The 20550-nt window shown below is 40.8% G+C and overlaps 1 protein-coding gene and 1 pseudogene across 7 annotated transcripts in view; one reads left to right on the forward strand and one right to left on the reverse strand.

Annotated features, from left to right (window-relative positions):
- Positions 1 to 20550, forward strand: part of ARHGEF28 (Rho guanine nucleotide exchange factor 28) — a 310574-nt gene that overhangs the window by 75351 nt on the left and 214673 nt on the right. The gene's annotated exons all lie outside the window — the stretch shown is intronic.
- LOC109501785 lies at positions 13659 to 13913 on the reverse strand (annotated as a pseudogene).

Raw genomic sequence — 20550 nt, forward strand, 5'->3', positions numbered from 1 at the left:
GTAGATATTCCTCGCCGAGAACTAGAATTTAACAGTGAGGAAGTTCTGACAAAGTAGTGGGGAATTAAAATTTGTCTAACTGGAGATTCCTAAAGAGTTTCCTAACTCATTATCTGTGAAAACTGTCAGATGAACTGAACCCCCTTCTTTAGCATTCTTTAGCAATATCTCCCATCTCTCAGTTATTAGGCTCCGTGTCTTTGGAAATAAGTCCTTGCATGACTACCTTACCTGTTGAGAGCACCTTGTACTGCCGTGAAAAGTGTTTTTACACCTTAGCTATTTCATTGGAGCCATACAGTGCTATTTAATGGAGGAGGTGAACTGAGAGATGTTAAATGACTTGCCTGGGTACATTTGTGCATGCATTAATACACTTGACAAATTAAATGTGCCAGGTTAGGTAAGATAACAGGCAGGAGCAGGTCCTGGTTTTGTGAGGCCTGAGTTGATGAGATTTGAAGTGTTCTCTTTCAGAAAAGGAATAACAAAATTAAACCAAATGCATATTAAATTAAATATGAGAAACGACAGCATTTTTAAAAGCTGAGAAATTCCATATTTATTTGCAATCCAGACTCCCCTTTGCCAAATCCTGAAAAATGCCCTCACACACTCCAGGGCCACCCGACAGGCAAGGGAAGTGTGTCCTAGGGGAAATGGAATGGAAAGACAGAGCACTCAATTAATGGCAGTTAGAACATCTCCCACTTAACTCCAGCCTAGAGTAGAAACTATTTTTTTTTTTTCTGTAACATTTCACGCACCACTCTTTACATAAACACTCAGCCACAACCTAATTTCCCAGTAGTCAATGTTGTTTTCCTCTGATGGTCATGGTGACCACCCCTGACTTTGATAGATCAAACTATCACATTTAAAGTGTATTACTACTGGGGGGCACTCAGTTGGTTAAGCATCTGACTCTTGATCTTGGCTCAGGTCATGATCTCATGGTCTCGGGATCCAGCTCTGTGTTGGGCTTCATGCTGAGCGCAGAGCCTGCTTAAGATTCTGTCTCTCCCTCTGCTTCTCCCCTCACCTCATGAACACATGGTCTTTCTTTCTCTCTTAAAAAAAGAAAAAAAGTGTGTGTGTGGGGGGTGATATTACTATCGGAAGTTTAGAAATAAATATAAGGCTTAGGACCCTCCTGTGGCCTTGCAAGAGGCCTTGTAAAGCAGGGGCCCTGAAGCTTAAGCTTGGGTAGCTTTATGGTAAGTGTGCCCGGCAACACTTCATTAGTAGGGAGGCAGAATAATCCCAGAAAGTGAATAGTGAGAAATGGTTGGATAAAGATAGGCTGAAGGTGCTTCTGAAACCACCAGAGGGGCTCAGGGAACACTTCTCAGAGAACCTGGATTCAGACGGGCAAATGGATGTTGCCAGCAGACTGGTAGAACAAAAATGGTTCAGACGGAGGGTGTGGTCTGAGAAGGCTCATGGGTTTGCCAGAACCTTGTGAATGGAAGAGAGGTCTGGGGTAGCTTTGGAGGGCAGGTGCTGGTGTAGATCATGCCTTGAGTGATAATGATGGGGGCATTGAAACCCAGGTCATTTGACTGCCCCACTGTATCACATTATGTGGTGGTTACATGCATTCTCATGTTCTCATACTTAATTTTGCAGACATTTTCTTACAAGTGCAGAAGAGAAGAACATTTGCCTCTTGTAACAGATGGTGCAACTATTGAGGGCAGAAAGCAGCAGCCTGAGTTCCTTCTCTGGAGCTCTGTTTGAGAGTAACAGTGACACTTGTCTTTCTGGATCAGGTAGCATGGATGTGGGAACTTTTGGGGGACACCTGTTTTCCTAGGGACTTGTCTTTTACCTTTACTTTTTTGGAGGTGAGTAACACGAAGGGAACCTCTAGAGAGAGATGTAGGGAGAAAGCTCATTAAGCAATTTAGAAACAGTTGCCAGGGTAGACCGTGTCAAAGACTAAAACTTTATCATCTTTAAAAATTTCTGAAAACTTGAGTGCCAACTTAGAATTTGAAATGACCAGGTTTTGGAGCAACGTATAGATAATGTCTGGTCTGGGGTCATATGGGATGTAGGAAATTGGGTGGGTGGGAGAGAATTAAAAAATGTAGGTCAGTAAAACTAAGTATTTCAGCATGTGATAAAAGTGTTTGTCAGTTAGAATATGGTTGTAGTTATTAAATGTGACTTTCTAGAAAAAGGCAACAACTTCTTGTATTGCCTTGAGAACAGGTAACCCTTGTATTCCCTTCTCAGCAGCCATGTACCCACCCCCACAAAAAAATGAAACTAATGAAGTACTCATTGTCAGCACGGATGTTCAGATTAATGCTTTAATGATACAGCTTTATTAAATCTGTTTTAATTTTTTTTTTCAACGTTTATTTATTTTTGGGACAGAGAGAGACAGAGCATGAACAGGGGAGGGGCAGAGAGAGAGGGAGACACAGAATCAGAAACAGGCTCCAGGCTCTGAGCCATTAGCCCAGAGCCCGACGCGGGGCTCGAACTCACGGAGCGCGAGATCGTGACCTGGCTGAAGTCGGACGCTTAACCGACTGCGCCACCCAGGCGCCCCAAATCTGTTTTAAATGTACTTGGCCACTCATAAATTAGATTAAGAATATCTCTAGGTCAAACGAGAATCACATATTTGTCATTTAATCTCATCATAAAATCTTATGTGAAAGAGATAATACATATTTTGGTAAGAAAGTGAAAACACCTGGCATGAATTAGAATAAAAAAAATTATCCCAAGGGGTAGTGCTATAAACATGAGTTGTAGGACTTTTTTTTTGTATGAAATCCAACATTGGCTTTCATAATACTGCAGTTTACTTTTATTATTGTGACTTTTCAGATTATTTACACCTTCGTTACTTAACAAAGAATACAGTAGGAAAGGGGTTTTGGGGAAGTTACCTGTAAACACAATCATATTAGCAGGAGAGTACACTCTTGAACAGAACCCAGGGGTGAAGACTTTTGATAATCATGCTACACTCTGTGTTTGAGTTCAGATTTTTATGTGCTACATTTGTTTTAAGTGACAGCCCTCTATACGTCTTTGTTTGCTGTTGAATTTAAAAAATATATTTATACATGAGTGGTGGAGGATTAAATATGAAAATAAAGGGTACTGTGTCAAGACCACTGATTGAACTTAATAGTAAGCTTTCCCCCAGGCAAAACCGGTTAAAAAAAAAAATAAAAGGCTAAATTGTCGTAGGTATAAGTTGGTGTATGACAAGTTGGTGGTGGAATTTCTGTGGGTAGCTGCCATTGTGCTTTCAGTGGAAGTTGGAATGACTGGGAGGGGCATTCATTAAACTGCATGTGGTCCTGATGAGAATACAGAATAGTCCCTGCAACATTTTTGACGGCAGATAATTGAAAGTATCTTCGACCTCCATCAACGAACCCCCCCCCCCCCCAGCCAATCCCCCACCCTTAACTCCTAGAAGTCTCCAGGAGTTATGCGAGTGGAGTGATAGAGCTTGTGATCTTGGGCTTTTGGGTTTTTTCATTCAGCATAATGTCCTTATGATCCATCCCAACTGCTGTGTGTATCAGCAGTTCATTCTTCTTTGTTGATGAGTAGTATTCTGTGGTATGGAGGCACCAGTTTCTTCAACCTTTCTCATAATGTAGGACATGTTGGTTGCTTCCAAGTGTTGGCTACTGTAAGTCTGCTGTGTATAGTTCTTTGTGTGGGCATGATTTTCATTTCTCTAGGATGAATGTCCAGCTGTGTGATTGCCGGATTCTATGCTAAATACATGCTTTAGCTTTCAAAGGAACTGCCAAGCTGTCTTCCATTGTGGCTGTACCGCATTACTTTTGCTTCATCAGTAGGCGGGAGATCAACATTCTTTGTATCTGTGTCTGTATGTTGCATGGTGGCTGTTTATTCTTTCCGGTTTTATTGAGAAATAATTGATTTACATCACTGGATACGTTGAAAGTGCACAGCATGATGGTTTGATATACATACGGTGCAATGATGACTACAGTAGGCATAGCTAATATCCACCTTCTCATATACATAGTTACTTACAGGAAGTCAAGGTGGTGTATGGGTCTGTGGAGGCTGAACCACTTTGTTGATGAGTATCGTTTTCCTGCCTCTCCCTTTCTTTTCTGCTCCTGTCCTGATCCTGTTCCTTAAGAGTTAACTCTTAACTCAGAGGACTGTTAGGTATCTGGAGGTGTTTTTCAGATTGGTAGCTCTGACCCTCCGATGCTTGGTCTCTGCAGAGCTATGCATATTAGAATTTGGATCCTGACCTGGTCACCTGAAACCTGATGCCTTCTGTTCTTCCTGGGTCTGACTCCTCCTTAGACCCCCGGTTCTCTCTTTGGAACGTGTGGTGCCGCACCTTGTCCTCCAGTGTTACAGCATCGCATGCCCTACTGTGCATGGGCCCTTGGCCAGAGTTGGACCTTCAAGTTAGCATTTTTCTCAGCCGTGGCCCCTTTTGGTCTCGTCCTGTGGCTGCCTGGGATCAGAGAGAGAGGCAAATTGAGAAGTTGGAATGTCTTGGGGGGTGATTTATTCTTGGGTTAATGGTGATAGTGTATGTATGTAAAGTGTGTAAGGAAGAAGTAGTTGGTACAAGTAAAGTGGCTGTGCGTTGGCTACCCAGCGTGGGGAGGAATATTACTTCTGCCTCAGTGTAGGAAGTGACTTTGCTTTCTCAGTGCAGGGAGAGGAGAAGGACTTGACAGAGTAGGCTGGCTTGGGAGTTCCAAAGGACAGGCATACAAACTATCTTATAGCATTGAATCTGAACAGAAATTGGGAAGTTCTAGATGGGTGGATGTAAATTACTAACATATGTGTTGTAGAATAGAGCCATATGTTCAGTTTAACCATGCCTGAACAGTATGCAGGAGCAAGCTCACTTATTTTGAAAGAAGTTTAAAAAGAAAAACTGACATAAATTTTGTTTTTTTTTTATGTTTCCTATGAGTGACCCTCTATTAACCAGAGAAATCCATCCATTATTCTCTAAACAAAATTGAAACAAAACAAGCATTCTATCAAAGGCATGAATTTTTATATTTTCTAGTGTGAAAAAGTTGTATGTATTTCTGGAATATAGAAGTTGATGAGTAATCCCTACTGGCTGGCAGTAAACTGAAACACTAAAATGATAGGACTAGAAGACAGCTGAGAAACTAATTACCCAATCGAGTTTCCCTTTGGGAAAGTTGAATTTACTCAATAATTACGAAGACCCTAGTGCCTATGTGAGAATAGCTGCCCTAATCCCCTAGAAGTGGTAATTCTGCCTGATGGGTTGTGAGTAGCTTGGGAGTTTTTATTGCAACTTCCATTGTTTGGGATGGTAATTGGTTACGATGTTTTTGTTGTTGTGTTTTTTATTTCATACAACAATAATTCTGGCTCATGTTTGGCTTTTGAACATCAGTAACAATAGGTTTGGGAATCGTTTTTATAGATCCACTTTGTGATCCTGCCTAGTGCTGAGGTTCTAACCAACACCTGGCCCTACCACCTTATATTGGGTGTGCTTACTCTTCTCCCAGCAGGGAGTGGGTCTTGTCCAGGTCATAGAATGAGTGACCAAGTTAGAGCATTCTGATTCTGGTGATGTTACCTTTTAGAAGTTTTCATTTTATATGGTAGCCCACTTATGGAGCACACCGTATAATTAAAGTCCGTATAATGTTTCCCCCATTTTTACTTTGTGAAAACTTTTTTATTTGGCAGTATTTTAGACTGAAGAATTGAGTTTTTGCATATACTTCAGTATATTTTCTGTAAGTTAACCTCTTAAATGACCGTGACACAAATACCAAAAATTAGAGATGGATTGGCACAGTAGCATTAACTAACTTGTAGAACTAACTTGGCATTTCAGTTTCCCCACTATTGTCCTTTTTCTCTTCCAGTACCCAGTTTCTCAGTGTTTTGTGTGTGTGTGTGTGTGTGTGTGTGTGTGTGTGTGTGTGTTTATGTCTTTGACAATTACGAGGAATAGTGGTCAGATACTTTGAGAGTGTCCTTCAATTCAGCTTTTGTGATATTTTCTTATGATTAGACTCAGGTTTTAGATTTTTGGGAAGGGTATCACAGAGGTGAAGTACCTTTCTCATTGCATGGTATCAGGAGGTACCTGATATCAATATGTCTAATTACAGGTGATGTCAATTTTGATCACTTGGTTAGGGCGGTGTCTAACAGGTTTCTCCCTAGTAAAGTTAGTATTTTTTCTTATTCCATACTCTATTTGTTAAAAGTGAGTCACTGTTAAAGTTAGTAGAATAATTAATGCATATCTTACAGGAGAGAATTTTAGATGATCACCAAAACCAACTACATGATTTGTAGGGTCCAAAAGAAAGTGAAATTGTGGGACCCCATGTTCAAAATTAATAAAAAATTTCAAGATGGAAGTGGCGGAGAAGAAACCAAACTGTGAGCCCTTCTGTGCATGGAACACTGCAGCTGCACAGACTGCACATCCATAGGAATGGCCCTGAGGCCATTCAGTATCCTGTTTGTCCTTAACTTGCCCACTAATTTTATCGTTCTTTCATAGATCTTCCTGTAGAAATTATTACTATGGGTGTTTGAATAGCGACCTTGTTTTTTTCTTGTTGGCTCTATTCTATATTGATTGGAGTTCTTAGGTAAGGAAGTCCATAACATATGGATTCCACGATATTTGTTGTATTCTTCGGGTTATCACCAAATACTGTCATTTATCTGCTCAAGTTAGTTCAGCTTTAGAGATTGAGAGCTCTTTCAGATGGACTCCTCTGTCTCTTTGAAATGCTTCCATCTGTTTTTGTTGTTGGGAACTTCTTTTTTAGTACCATGAGATGCTTCCAATTGCTCTTGTATTTTCCCTGACTCAGCCTTTTCTCCAAGGAGCCTTGTTTCTTTTTTATTGGAGAATGGGATAGAGAAACCAAGATCTAAGCGTTAGTTGTGCTCATTGCTACTGGAGTGCTACTGCTTCCACACTTTCTCGGTGGACAGAACTTGGGAATGTATACAGTAATCCATTATACAAACATAAAACTATGTTTTTATGTTTACCTGTCTGATATATGAAAATAAACATGACCTCCTATCCATGACTGCAGTCTAGTGCTATGGAGTTTGCTGTAGTATTCACCCTTTGATTATAACTCTTCTTGTGTTTGACAGTGAGAAATTTGGCTGTGTTTAACTACACATGTTTACTCATTATTCTAACTTAGTGCTTTTGTAATTGCTAATCTGTACTCCTGTGAGACTATAAATTTTCTAGCTTGAGGACAGGGTTTATGTCCAACATAGCTTGTTCTTTGTCACTGAAGTGTTTTTATTATCAATGATTGTTGAACTTTGTTAAACCTGATCTCAGTAAATGTACAAAAAGTATTTTTCATCTGTAGTCTGTTAACCTGGTGAATTATATTGATATTTGAGTGTTGAACCAGTTTTGAATTCTTGAGATAAACCCTACTTGGTTGTGATGTGTTATCCTTTTTATGTATTGCTGGTTTTAATTTCCTAGTATTTGTTGGGTTTTGTTTTTATGTTTGTGAGGAACACTGGTCTGTAGCTTTTTTTTCTTGTAATGAGTTTGTCAGGATTTGGGAGTAGTGGAATTCCTTTCTCATCTGAAGAAAGATTCCACATATGTAGACTAGGAAACCTTTTGGTTCATATAAAATGAGGTAATAAAAAAAAAAAGGAGGTAATGATAAAAAAATACTGTGAAACTATAAGTAGTTTACCTTTAAAAAATTTTTCTTTACATTTATTTATTTTTGAGAGACAGAGCACAAGTGGGGGAGGGGCAGAGAGAGGAGGAGACACAGAATCTTGAAGCAGGCTCCAGGCTCTGAGCTGTCAGCACAGAACCCGACACAGGGCTTGAACTCACAGACCGTGAGATCATGTCCTGAGCCAAAGTCGGACGCCTAACTGACTGAGCCATCCAGGCTTCCCTAAATAGTCTACCTTTTTGACTGAGGTGCAAGTGAAGATCTCTTGATCCTTGTTCACTTTTCTCTGCTTCTTGGTGAGATGGACACTTTCTTCTCGTGGTATGTGACTTGATGCCTACAGTGCACCCAGGGCTAGTGCCAATGTATATCTTGCTGCTGAAGCTGTGCCAAAGGGCATTCTCTGAAAGTTCCAGCAAGCCTGGGCTCAATTTGCATAGAATTTTGCATGCATGTTAACTAGTGGAGGGAAATGGGCAAAAAACTATTTGGAACAGGCACAGAGTTCAGTGGACTTTTCCTTTGAGATTGTCCACGTGCTTCCATTATACACAGAACAGTAGGAAAGTCCTCATTAGGCTAGCAGAACTGAGGCATATTCCCACCACTTGCGTTCCAGGCTCTTAACCTAGTTCACAAATTGCCCATCTCTGATTGCCTCTTGGAGGAAAAATGGAGGGAAATAAATTTTAGGGATAATATAAACTTTGTTCTGAAATCAGAGTTTACTACTTCATTGATTTCAGAGGTATGATTGTTGAAATAAACATACAGTGAACATTTGTTGCAAGGGGTTCCTTTGGTCACTATTGTGGTTTACCCAGATAACTCATTCCACTTCTACTTGCAAATGGGGGAGGTGCAGTAGTCCTAAGAAAATAAAATAAGTATATGAAATACAAATTTTTATGCAAATGCCATATTTGAGGAGGCAGTTATTATGAAAAAACTCCTAAGCCTTCCTACAAAGGCTTTTTAAATGTCTGTATTTCCCAGGGGCCAGATTGGTGACACAGGCAAATTCTAGGGGATCACTTTCAACATACTTTCAAATGCATCCAGCCATTCTCCCAGGACCTCTCTTGGTCTTTTTTATCTTCCTTCATAATTGCTTTGTAAAATTCTTTGTTTTCATTGACCCCATCCCTCCAAGCTGTTGATGTAGTGTTGCCACAAGGCTAAGTGTCAAATCATAGATGCTGTAGTTTGCTTGCTGATACCACTTACTTTTGCTTCTTGGGACAGTTGAAGGTTGATTTGTGGCAGGGAGTGGTAGGGTAAGGGCACAGGAAGAGGAAATTGAGTCACTAGTGTCTTTCCAGGCCTGTTGACTTGGTTTTTGGAATAATTAGAAGCTTCTAGTAAAACCATGTGAGATGTGATATTGACATGTTTGTGAACATCATCACCACTCAGAAGTTTGGAGAATAGGGAGCCATGATGGTATTTTTTGAAGGAGGGAGAAAGTCATCCAAGGATTTGGTCATTCTGAACACCTCTTATATTTGTAAGGTGGAATTCTGTAGCTTGGAAATGGCCATTTTCATGGTAAATCAAATATTTGTGGTTCTTGAAGGAATACAGGGGAGTAATATATGCAGATTGTGGGTTGATGTATTCCTTCCTCTACTTGGCATTATTTGTTTTGCCCTGAGTAAGTGTGTGCGCGCATGTGCAAATTCGAAATTGCAAATGGATGTCCTTAAAGAAAAATTTATGTCATTATTTCTTCACCAGGGAAAATGAAAGAAAGAAAAAGGCTGAGAATAAACTAGATTTTAGATCTAGTAAGTGGCTTCAGCTTGGAGATACAGGTGGACCTCCTGGTGAGATGGACCTGGATTACCATTTTAACATCAAGGAAGTAATTCAACTTCTCTGGGTCTTGATTCTCATTTATAGAACGAGGGGAGTAAGCGCTTGTAAAGTGCCTGCATCATTGACTATGTAGTTAATATATAGTTGACTATATTAACTATATAATAGTTAATATATAGTTAATTATCATTCATTGTCTCTTTTTTTTTTAAATGTTTGGTTATTTATTTATTTATTTATTTATTTTAAAGTTTTATTTTTGAGAGACAGAGTGAGTGGGGGAGGGGCAGAGAGAGAGAGAGAGAGAGAGAGAGAGAGAGAGAGAGAGAGAATGAATGAATATATCCCAAGCAGGCTCTGCACTGTCAGCATGGAGCCCAAGGCGGGGCTTGAACCCACACACCGTGAGATCATGACCTGAGCCGAAACGAAGAGTCAGACTCTTAACCGACTGAGCCACCCAGGCGCCCCAAATGTTTATTTATTTTTGAGAGACAGAGACAGAGTGCGAACGGAGGAGGGGCAGAGAGAGAGGGAGACACAGAATCTGAAGCAGGCTCCAAGCCCTGAGCCGTCAGCATGGAACCCAACGCGGGGCTCGAGCTCACAGGCCGTGAAATCATGATCTGAGCCCAAGTTGGACGCTGAACTGACTGAGCCACCCGGGCGCCCCATCATTCGTTGTCTCTTGAACCAGGTAGTGATTAGGATCACTTGATGAAAAAGGCAAGTGTGGGGGCAGGACTTGAAGAGAAACAAAGTCAGCTTCTAAGTTTGGGAATTGTGATACAGTGAGATGGGCAAGACTTCAGGAAGACTTCAGCTTTCTCACTTGGAACACAGTGGAGATGTTGAAGGTGTGAAGAGACAGCAAACCAGAACTAGATGTGTCCTTTTCTGAGAGGCACTGAGGAAGATCACTGGGCATTGAAATGTGTCCGGGAGTAATTCTTCCATTGTCGGAAAGGAATGCCCAGGGAGGTCCAAGGTCAAAGAGGATAGTATGTACAAAAGCTTATTTTGAGGACATTCTTTGTTTGTTTTATCATCAGTATGATGATATCCTACATCAGCATAACTTTCGGGCCATATATATGTCCCTGTGTTTTGGTTTTTTTTTTTTTTTTTAAGTTATTTAGTTTGAAAGAGACAGCATGAGTTGCAGAAGGTGAGAAAGGGAATCCCAAGCAGGGCCTGCACTGTGAGTGAAGATCTGGACACAAGGCTTGATTCCACAAGGCTTAACTCACTGAGCCACCCAGGTGCCCCTGTCTCTGTGTTTATGTACCTGTATTATTTAGATAAACTCACATGGAATCTCATGCACAAATCTTAAGAGTATACAGGGTAAATTTTTACAAACGCATATTTGTATCATCACCCAAATCAAGATAGAGAACATTGTCCAGCACATTTTTGTGCCCCCTCCCAGTTGTTTGTATGAATGCTCTTGGGACTATCGTTGTAGATTATTTTCATGAATTAAGAGATTTTGCCTGAACATTCTCTTCCTAACACGTTAGTATTGAGAAAGTAAATACAAGATACAAAAATATTTAGCTGAGACCGAAAAGAGTGAGCTCTCTGATTATATTTACTAACATTTCCTTACACAAAGTGAATGCTTGTTCATGAAGTGAATTCATTTCTTAGCACTCTCAAGAAAACACTCCTTCCATTGTGTGGGTCAGGCTGTGGTACTCTGATTTAGACAAAATAGACAACAAGTGGTGAGAAGATGGCTTGAAACCCAAACTCCAACGAGCAAGGAACCACAGTCAGAGTCTTAACTGTCATCTGTGGAGTCTGGGTTTGGTGCTGCTGCCGCTGAACTGTGTGGCTGATTCCCTTTGTAGTCACCCCCTGCTGATTCCGCGATTACTGTCTCTGATCTCCCTATCTTGATGTCCCTCGCCCCAAATTTAGAATCTGAAATGGGACATGATGGGCTGAGCCTGGGTCATATGACTGCCAAAGGCCAGCAGAGGAAATGCCCGTTTTTGTATTGTGAGGTAGGGTCTTGCCTGCCCCGAAGACTCAAACATCGGATGATTCTCTAAAAATAGGAAGAGGTTTGGATGTCATTTAGACAAAAACGAAACCAAGCGCAACTGAAAGGCAAACTGTCCATCATACTTTAAAGCTCACTTCTGTTATTTTAGAACACAGCATATCTGAAGTGTTATGTGTTAGGTAGCAGATTCCATGTAGCTTCAGGACAGAGTGCTGCTATCTCAATATGCTATTGACTTGTGTGGGGAGCTGTTAACGGATCTCCTAAAGTTCGTCTCTTAGGAGTAATGCCTTGAGTTTTCAAGTAAAAGTATCTAGGTGTCCTTGGTCTTGAACAAAAGTATGCTGGGATTGAAAAGATGTCTCCCCCCATCCTGTAACTGAGTGGTGACATGTGCTGATCAGAATTTCCTTTTGATGTGTTCAGATAGTATCAGTTACCAGAGCCCAAGAGATGGGCTAACAAAGCTGTTAACGGCTTCATTTATTACAAAGAGGGAGGAGATTTTTCTTCTGATACAAGCTATAGGCTTGTTTTGGAATGAAGACTAATAATTTAATTCATTTGGCCTTAAGAAGTTAAACAGTATCAAGATGAGGGTTTTTTGTTTTTTTTTTTTTTAATGACAAGCTTTGATGAACCAGGCACCTGTGATTCCTCGATGTCTCAATAGCTACATCTCTCAACTGAGAATTGTTGCTTTCTTTGCTTTGATGGCAAGTCTGGAGAATTCTGTGACAATTATGAGTATACTGGGTATGTCAGTGTATAGTATTTCGAGTGCTGAGGGCCTGTTTTGAGGTCCAGTGTTGTTCTTGCTTATGTTATTTGTGTTAGGAGTCTACATGGTTATCCAACCTGTTGCGGTCTGGATTTTGCTTGTGCTTATTTTGCTCGAGCCGACTTGGGGGTTGATGATACTGCTGATATCAACACTTGGACTACTCAGCATTGGTGTCCTGTTCACCCAGTGTGGCTTGCTAGACAGCTCTCTGGCCCCAAAGACCACCCGCGCCAGTGATTGTGATCATGAGCCTGCTTTTGTTTTGATCCCCTTTGTTGTGGAAACACCATTGCTCTCCTGACTGGCCAACCCCAGCAGTTGCAGGTTCTTAGTTGTATTCTTGAGACTGTTCCGGAGTGCGTGTCTTTCAGCACTATCCGAGGTCACATCATGGCTTCATTATGAAGGTCGTTTGAAGGTCTCTTTTATGGCTTAGAGAAAATGTCGGTTTTAGCCAAGTTAATTGGTCTTGAAATATTTAATATTTCTTAGCACTAGGGGAAAAAAATCTCGATTCTAAGGCTTTGTGAATAATTATAAAGTTGATATGGGTGATGTAGAGCTCATTACTGAAAGATACTCTACACTTCCTGTGCTCTGAATTTCTAAATGTTTCCCTCTATAAAAAGGGTACTGCTGCTGTTTGAGTGACCTGTTTACATACTTACAGTATGTTCTTTATTTGAACAGTTGGTGAATCTAGAGCATTTACTGAGACAGAGGAGGCAGAATGAAGTGCCAAGAAAAAACCCCCCAAAGAACGAACAAAAAACCCCTGAAAAACTGACCCAAGCAAATACATGCTCAGGTAGTTTGTGTAAGTGAATATGAGGGGACTGCATACATTCATAGTTTGTCGTTCTGCTCAACTTTGTAAGTGCAGGCCTGTTGTGACATTAACATTCACCTATTTCACCTGTTCCCCTACCCATCTCCCCTCTGGTAGTCCTCTGCTTGTTCTCAATATTCAAGAGTTGTTTTTTTATCTATTTTTTCCTCATCTGTTTTGCTTCTTAAATTTCACGTATGAGTGAAAGGCGGTATTTGTCCTTCTCTGGCTGACTTACTTCACTTAGCGTTATATTCTCTAGATCCACTCATGGTGTTGGCAATGGCAAGATGTCATTGTGGTTTTTTTTTTTTTTTTTCTTCCCCAAGTTTCTGATGCCTACTAATCAGTATAAACCCCAACACAATACATCATGATTTTGTGCATTTAGAGGGGAGATAGTTCCTGGATAAGTAGAAAATTGTGTGGATGACTTCTGGAAGACCTTGATTCTCATCAGCTTTATAATGAAACATTTCATTTAGAAGTCTGGACTTTTTTTTTCTTCAGTTTGCTATAATCTACGTTCACTGAGTAGAACTTGTATTGATCGTTGGGACCCTGTTTGTTCTAGGGTTCTGGGTTATTCTTGCTATCCCCACCGACCTCGGGACTGAACAGTGCCCAGGGACAAGACCTATAGCAGCTCCATTACCTCCTGCTCCAGTAAATACAGAGAAGGGGCATCAAGCTCAGATGCTGCTTGGCCTGACCAAGAATCTGGCTTAACATGATTGTGGTAGGGGCCTCAGGTCCAGAAGATGAAAAGATCCAATCTGAAAGGCTGACTACTAAGTAGTCCCTACACCAAGCACAGATGGCATTCTTTGTTTTGTGGCTGAGTAAGATTCTATTGTATATATGTATCTACCACATCTTCTTTACCCATTCATCTATGGATGGACACTTGGATCGCTTCCGTATTTTGGCTGTTGTAAATGATGTTGCAATAATCATAGAGTGCATATATCTTTTTGAATTTGTGTTTTTGTATTCTTTGGATTAATACCCCATAGTGTGATTACTGGATCATATGGTAACTCTTTTTAAAATTTTTCGAGGAACCTTCGTACTGTTTTCCACAGTGGCTGCACCAGTTTGCATTCCCAACAACAATGCAGGAGGGTTCCTTTTTCTCCACATCCTCACCCACACTCATTCGTTCTTGTGTTTTTGATTTTAGCCATTCTGACAGATGTGAGGGGTAACTCATTTGAGTTTTGATTTGCTTTTCCCTGATTATTAGTGGTGTTGAGCACCTTGTCAGCCCGAGGTGGTTTGCCCCTCCTCCTCCTGTCCTTTCTTGGTCACCTGACTGGTTTTCTGGTCATGCTCATGTTGGTTGAATTGTCTAACTCCTTTATTTCCCTCTTGTCCTTAATCTTGTCCTCTTCACATTGTGGTTGATCTCTCTGCTCTCTTTCCTGTAGCCACCTCTCTGGGTTTCTGCCTTCCCCTTTCCGGGAGATCTCTTTATTAGAATATCAACATTGTATTTGAGAAAACTGGAATGATGACAGTAACTTAGGTTGTGTCCAGTATAACCACATCACTGATAACGTAGAAAGTGGTCATTTTTTAAAAATTTTTAAATATTTATTTTTGAGAGAGAAAGGACACAGAATGTGAGCAGGGGAGGAGCAGAGAGAGAGAGAGCAAGAGAGCAAGAGACCGACAGAATCTGAAGCAGGCTCTAGGCTCTGAGCTGTCAGCACAGAGCCCGATGCGGGGCTCGAACTCACGAACTGTGAGATGATGACCTGGGCTGAAGCTGGACGCTTAACTGACTGAGCCACTCAGGCACCCCCGAAAGTGGTCATGTTCTTATGCTTCGGTGATTGTTTATTCATTGTTGCTTTCAGTAAGGAAAGTAAAATTTTGAATGCTAACTGCATGTGAGGCATTGCCCTGAATGCTGAAAATTTCAAATAGAAGAGAGCTCTTAGTTTTCTGGGCATGAGATATCGTAGAAGAAAGATGAATTGTAATGATCATGTGTTAGCCTGTGAAAGAATCCTATTAGTAAGTTTATTGTTGTATTAATTACAGTGGCAAAGAACTATTGTTAGGGGTCATGGAAATGATGTTGTTACACTGAAAATCGGATTAATTAAAATGGAATTTTTCGATATACTAGTTAGGAAGAGCTTAGAGCTCCTCAGGCTATATTCTAATATGCAGAAGAAATATTGTTTCTTCACTTATTTCTAAGAAAGATGTGTCTTCCTGACCCCTTGTCTGCTGGGCAGTAGGAGAACACAAAAGGAGTCTACTGCAGTATATGTTGTCTGATGAAATGATATAAATAAATAGTTGCTTTATGTTTTGTATGCTCACTTATTTAGATAAACTTTTCAATTTCTCAGGTATGTGGCCTCATCTGTTCCTTTCTAGGGTACTTTGTGCAGGTCTGGGGAACAGAGTGGGGATTGGGTGTCCTGTCCTCTGCCTTCATGCCAGTTCTCAATGACCTTTTCTGTTTTTGGGTGTCTGGCTGGTACCTGCAGCTATGTAGGTTGGGGGCTGGTCTCTTTGAGCTTTGTCAAGCCCCAGTCGTGGTCCTCAGCTGACCTTGACTCCATCTCTCAGCCCTTGCTAACACTTTTTGGGACCTCTCCAGATCTATCACCTCCTCAATCCAGTGCGTGGCCTAGGACCTCACCATTGTACATCTCTGCTGTGAGTTATCTTTTGTTTAGCCAGGCCTCTTGCTTCTTTTTTTTTTTTTTTAATTTTTTTTTTAATTTTTAATTTTTTTTTAATTTTTTTTTCAACGTTTATTTATTTTTGGGACAGAGAGAGACAGAGCATGAACGGGCGAGGGGCAGAGAGAGAGGGAGACACAGAATCGGAAACAGGCTCCAGGCTCTGAGCCATCAGCCCAGAGCCTGATGCGGGGCTCGAACTCCCGGACCGCGAGATCGTGACCTGGCTGAAGTCGGACGCTTAACCGACTGCGCCACCCAGGCGCCCCAAGGCCTCTTGCTTCTTGATTCACTTCTTTCTCCATCTTTCTTAGGAGTACACAGTCACTTCTGGTCCCATCCACACCATACTAGAACTGAAATTGGCTATACAGTGGGTTAAATGTTAGTCTCAGTCTTGGAGTGTCCTGGAACTTATCTGAAACCTTTTCCTTGTTAGGGTCAAAAATAAGAAGGGAGATCAGAGTGCACATGTTTGACCATCCCTGTCTTCTTGTAATCCCCTGATCCCAGAAGGAGTGAATTTTAGGCTTTACCCTATTGAAGGTTCTTTCTGTAGTTGGTAGCAAGCATCATCCCTAGCCTTAATAAGAAGCAGCTTTATCTTCCATAGAAGACACCACAATCTGAAATTTTCAAGCTCTGTTCTTGATAAAGCCGACTTTTCCAGCCCATTGTCTTGATGTAAAATCATGTTTTCAATGTCAGAAGCAGATAGTTCTCTTTTGTTTTCTGCTGTCACAGTGCTAAAATGTCCTGTCTCCTCAGGACAAGCATCCATAGCTGCAAGGCTTCAGGTTGACAAGGGAAAGATGACACACAAACTCTGTGTGTGTGTGTGTGTGTGTGTGTGTGTGTGTGTGTGTGTGTGTGTGTCGAGGGTGGTGGAGAAGTCACTATCAAAGTATTACCCTTGTCATACTAGTCATACTAGGTATCAGTAACTAACTCTTTGCAAGTTGGAAGACGCTATCAAAGTATTACCCTTGTCATACTAGTCATACTAGGTGTCAGTAACTAACTCTTTGCAAGTTGGAAGACACATGTATCACATGCATAGAGGATACATGTTCCCAGAAACAAAGCCTCAATACCTCAATAACAAGGCAAATTATATTCTTACATATGAAGAAAGCATTAGCTGGGGATTATATTCCTGCCTAAGTACTAGATAGGACTCCTTGCCAGGTGGCATTGAAGAAAAGCTACAGACCACCAGGTGACAGGAAAGATGTCTTGCAGGAGAGTGGACAGTTGCAGGTTCTCATATCGATCCTGCCTGTTGGACCATCTACCTCAGAGGCAAATGGGTTAAACTAAGAATGTGTTGTTCTAAAAGACAAATGACTTGATGTATGTCAAAATATTTTGAGTGTGCCAGTTGCCTTAAATAGTAAGCATGAATATTGAAAATAATGGTAATAAGCTTTTTTAGTTGTCACTTGAGATTTTAGAGCTCATTTAGTAATCATTAATTAAATTTTACAGATAGGAGTAAATGACCACATGAGTAGATGTGACAGGTGGTCCTTGGAGGGAACATAACTTTAGTTTTGGTTGAATTAATCAATGAAGAGAACAGAGTAAACTAAGGGGGTTACAAGAGGGTAGAGCAAGAGCTAGTGATGCATTGGAAGGCACGGGAGGGGAGAGGTTCAAAAAATGAGAGGTCATACGCGTTAGCAAAGAGGTTAGTTACATAAGATTGAAGATGTCAGTGAGGGTGTTTAGCTACCAGTTGGAGGTATGGTAGGATGTCGGCTGGGTTGCAGTGAGTTAGAAAGGGAGACCGGGATTGCAGACCTTGACTATCACAGGAAATAGCGAGAGCATATAAGATGAAGGAAGAATTTGACTCTGAAATGGTATTGGACTTGAACGTGTCGATAATCTCATGAAGGTCCCAGTTGAAATGCAAGGGGAAGAGGGTGTACGATGGGTGGAATGGTACAATCTGACAAATTGGGAGTAGATGCACAGCCAGACCTTTGAGGGGAAATGTCCTCCTCTGAGACTTAAAAGTGTGAACCAGGGTCACAGGCTGAACTGAGGTCCTGGGTCCAGATTTTCCAACCCTATTCATTATTCTTCCTTCTGACTAACTTCTTCTTAGAAATGGGACATATATATCTCCAAGTGGATATTCAAGAAAACGAAAAGGCTACCTATGCCAAAATTGAACGTATATTTTGTCATTTTGCTGACCATCTTTTAGGATTTGAAGAACCTTTGGGGGAATTTGAAAGGCCCTTGCCTTTGAAAATAGCAGCTTTCTACAAAATGTGATAGTGCTCCAATTTCCTCAAACCAAGAGGCTTGAACTCATTAATCATTAGCTTGAAAATCGAGATTAGAGCATTTCATTGCTTACATTCTCACTAAGGTCTTTGTTTTGAGAACCTGGAGAGCAGGAAACTGTGGGATCTGGGTTTCTTTGTTTTTGCTTTTTCCTTTTTCCCTCAGGCTGTGAAGAGCAAGGGAGTTCCACAGGAGCAGTTCTCAGCAGTGTGCCAGGGAGGATAGGGACCCTGGAGCATGAGACAGTCTCCTGCCTCAGTGTCCATGAAGACATTTAATAGTATGAGCTTATACTTCAGGGATTTGTGGATACCCATTGGCCAAAGACTTCATTCTCCAGCTCCACTGGTATTGAATTACAGAGTCACGACTTACACCATCCTATGCTGTTGAAACCAGACAACTAGTTGATGACCTCTTTGAGAAGTCAAGTAAAATCATCCTTGAGTCCTGTTGAATCTTCAGAAAGGGGAAAATCTGAAGTGTTGAAAGTGCCTGTGGGTTTGGTGTGTTGGTCAGTGACTCTGGGTTTACTTCCCTCCAGAATCTACCTCTGCTTGAGTGCTGTGTGTCTAAAATGAGCCCGAGTTAGGTTTATCTGGCTGGTCGCTTTTGATTTTGAAAATACCCTGTTTAAAGCCTTTATTTTTATTAATGGTGTCTTTTTTTTTTTTTTTTTTTTTTTAAACCAGGGAGCTCGTGGTTAGTCCTATGACTTTAGCATGGAACTGTTGCGTGAAATTTTGTCTCATCTGTTGGTATACTCCTTGTCTGAGATGTCCCTGGTGTAAAGGGCTTAAGAACTGTTCTGTCGTGTGCCCTGTGCTGGCTCCACCCTCACCTGGAAGATTTTCTGTAGACCTAGACACCGAGTCAGTGTTTATTGATCATATCCAGAAGCCTATCAACAATGGTCTTCTGTAGCCATTCACTGTTAGTTGAGAAATAATTAAGCAGTAGCATACAAATCTGTCCGGCATATGTGGACTCAGAGATAGAAAAGCTTGCTTCTCTGCTGGACTGTTTAGTAGACTAAGCAAAAAGATTCATTGTGAGTGTGTAACAAAAGCTTTTCAGAAAGGAGAGAGGGCGAGAGATAATTAATATTCTCGAACATCCCCTGCATACCAGACACTGTGCTCGCTGTTTTGTAAACCTTTTATCTAATTCCCATGACTTACCCAGTGTGCTAAGTATGTTTTTTTTTTCCCCTCTCAAAGGCTCAGAGAGATTATAAATGATGTGTCCAAAGTTGCACAGCTATTTAATGGATTCCCTGAGACCATCAGACTGGAAGGGCTCCTCAAGTGTGTGGGGTGGATGAATGAAACACCGTGGCCCAGTTCTCTTGACCAGCAGCCCGAGCGAGTTTCCGTGTTACCATTTAGTCTCTTACCTTATATTTTTCAAAATGTACAATGCTTTATTTTTTAGGAAGACCCACTATGAGCAGGATGTGAAAACAATGGGTGTGAATTTTCCTGCGCTCATTTAGTGTTGGACATTTGATTCCTAATTTAAACATAACAGTGCTACTCCTGACATGTTGAAGTTCCAGAAAGGCTCTGACAAAAACCAGACAGGTATTTTATGGTAAATCCCTACTCAGAGACCATGAATTTTATGGTGTGTGTGTGTGTGTGTGTGTGTGTGTGTGTGTGTGTGTGTGTGTACATAGATAGATTTATATATAAACAAGGCTAACTGTGTTCTGAAGTAGCTGTTCTTTGGTGGTCTGGTCTAGTGAACAGATGAGGATAATCTCTCTTGTTTAATGTAGACAGTCCTTTTAAGTCCTTAACAATAATTTAATCTACTAATTAGCCAAAATATTCTTTTTCAAGAACATTAATTTGCTAGTCTCCATTTTTTATATAGCAGGAGCTATATTTCAATGCACGGTTTAATTTTAAGAATGTTTTACATTATTTTCAAAGTGTTCAGGAAAGAGATTAATGTAATTATTGTCCAGGAATAATTTCTGTACCTGTCCTAGGCCACTTTACTCTTAACTTCTCCATAGACCAGGAAAATGGGTGTCACTCTCTTATATTTGGAAAAAAAGAATATTTCTTGAGAAAAAGGATTCCCTACTTGATAAAAACAGTTTTTCACATCTCTGGTCTAATTATACTCTTTTAAGCTCATGTTAAGGATCAGTTAGGACTTATTTGTATGTTCTTATAAATGGTGGGGGGAGGGGAAGACCAAACAAAACAGAAAACCAGTTCCCTTATAAGCTCAGGAGAAAGTTCCTTGTTCCCAAATCCGTTTAAGAGGATAAGCCATTCTAAATCTTTTCAGACACCTCTCAGAAGCGCTTTCCTAATATCCAGAGGTGGGGAGGGTATTTTAAACCCTAAATG

The sequence above is a fragment of the Felis catus genome, chromosome A1 (assembly GCF_018350175.1).
Source record: "Felis catus isolate Fca126 chromosome A1, F.catus_Fca126_mat1.0, whole genome shotgun sequence".
In the NCBI taxonomy this organism is placed as follows: Eukaryota; Metazoa; Chordata; class Mammalia; order Carnivora; family Felidae; genus Felis; species Felis catus.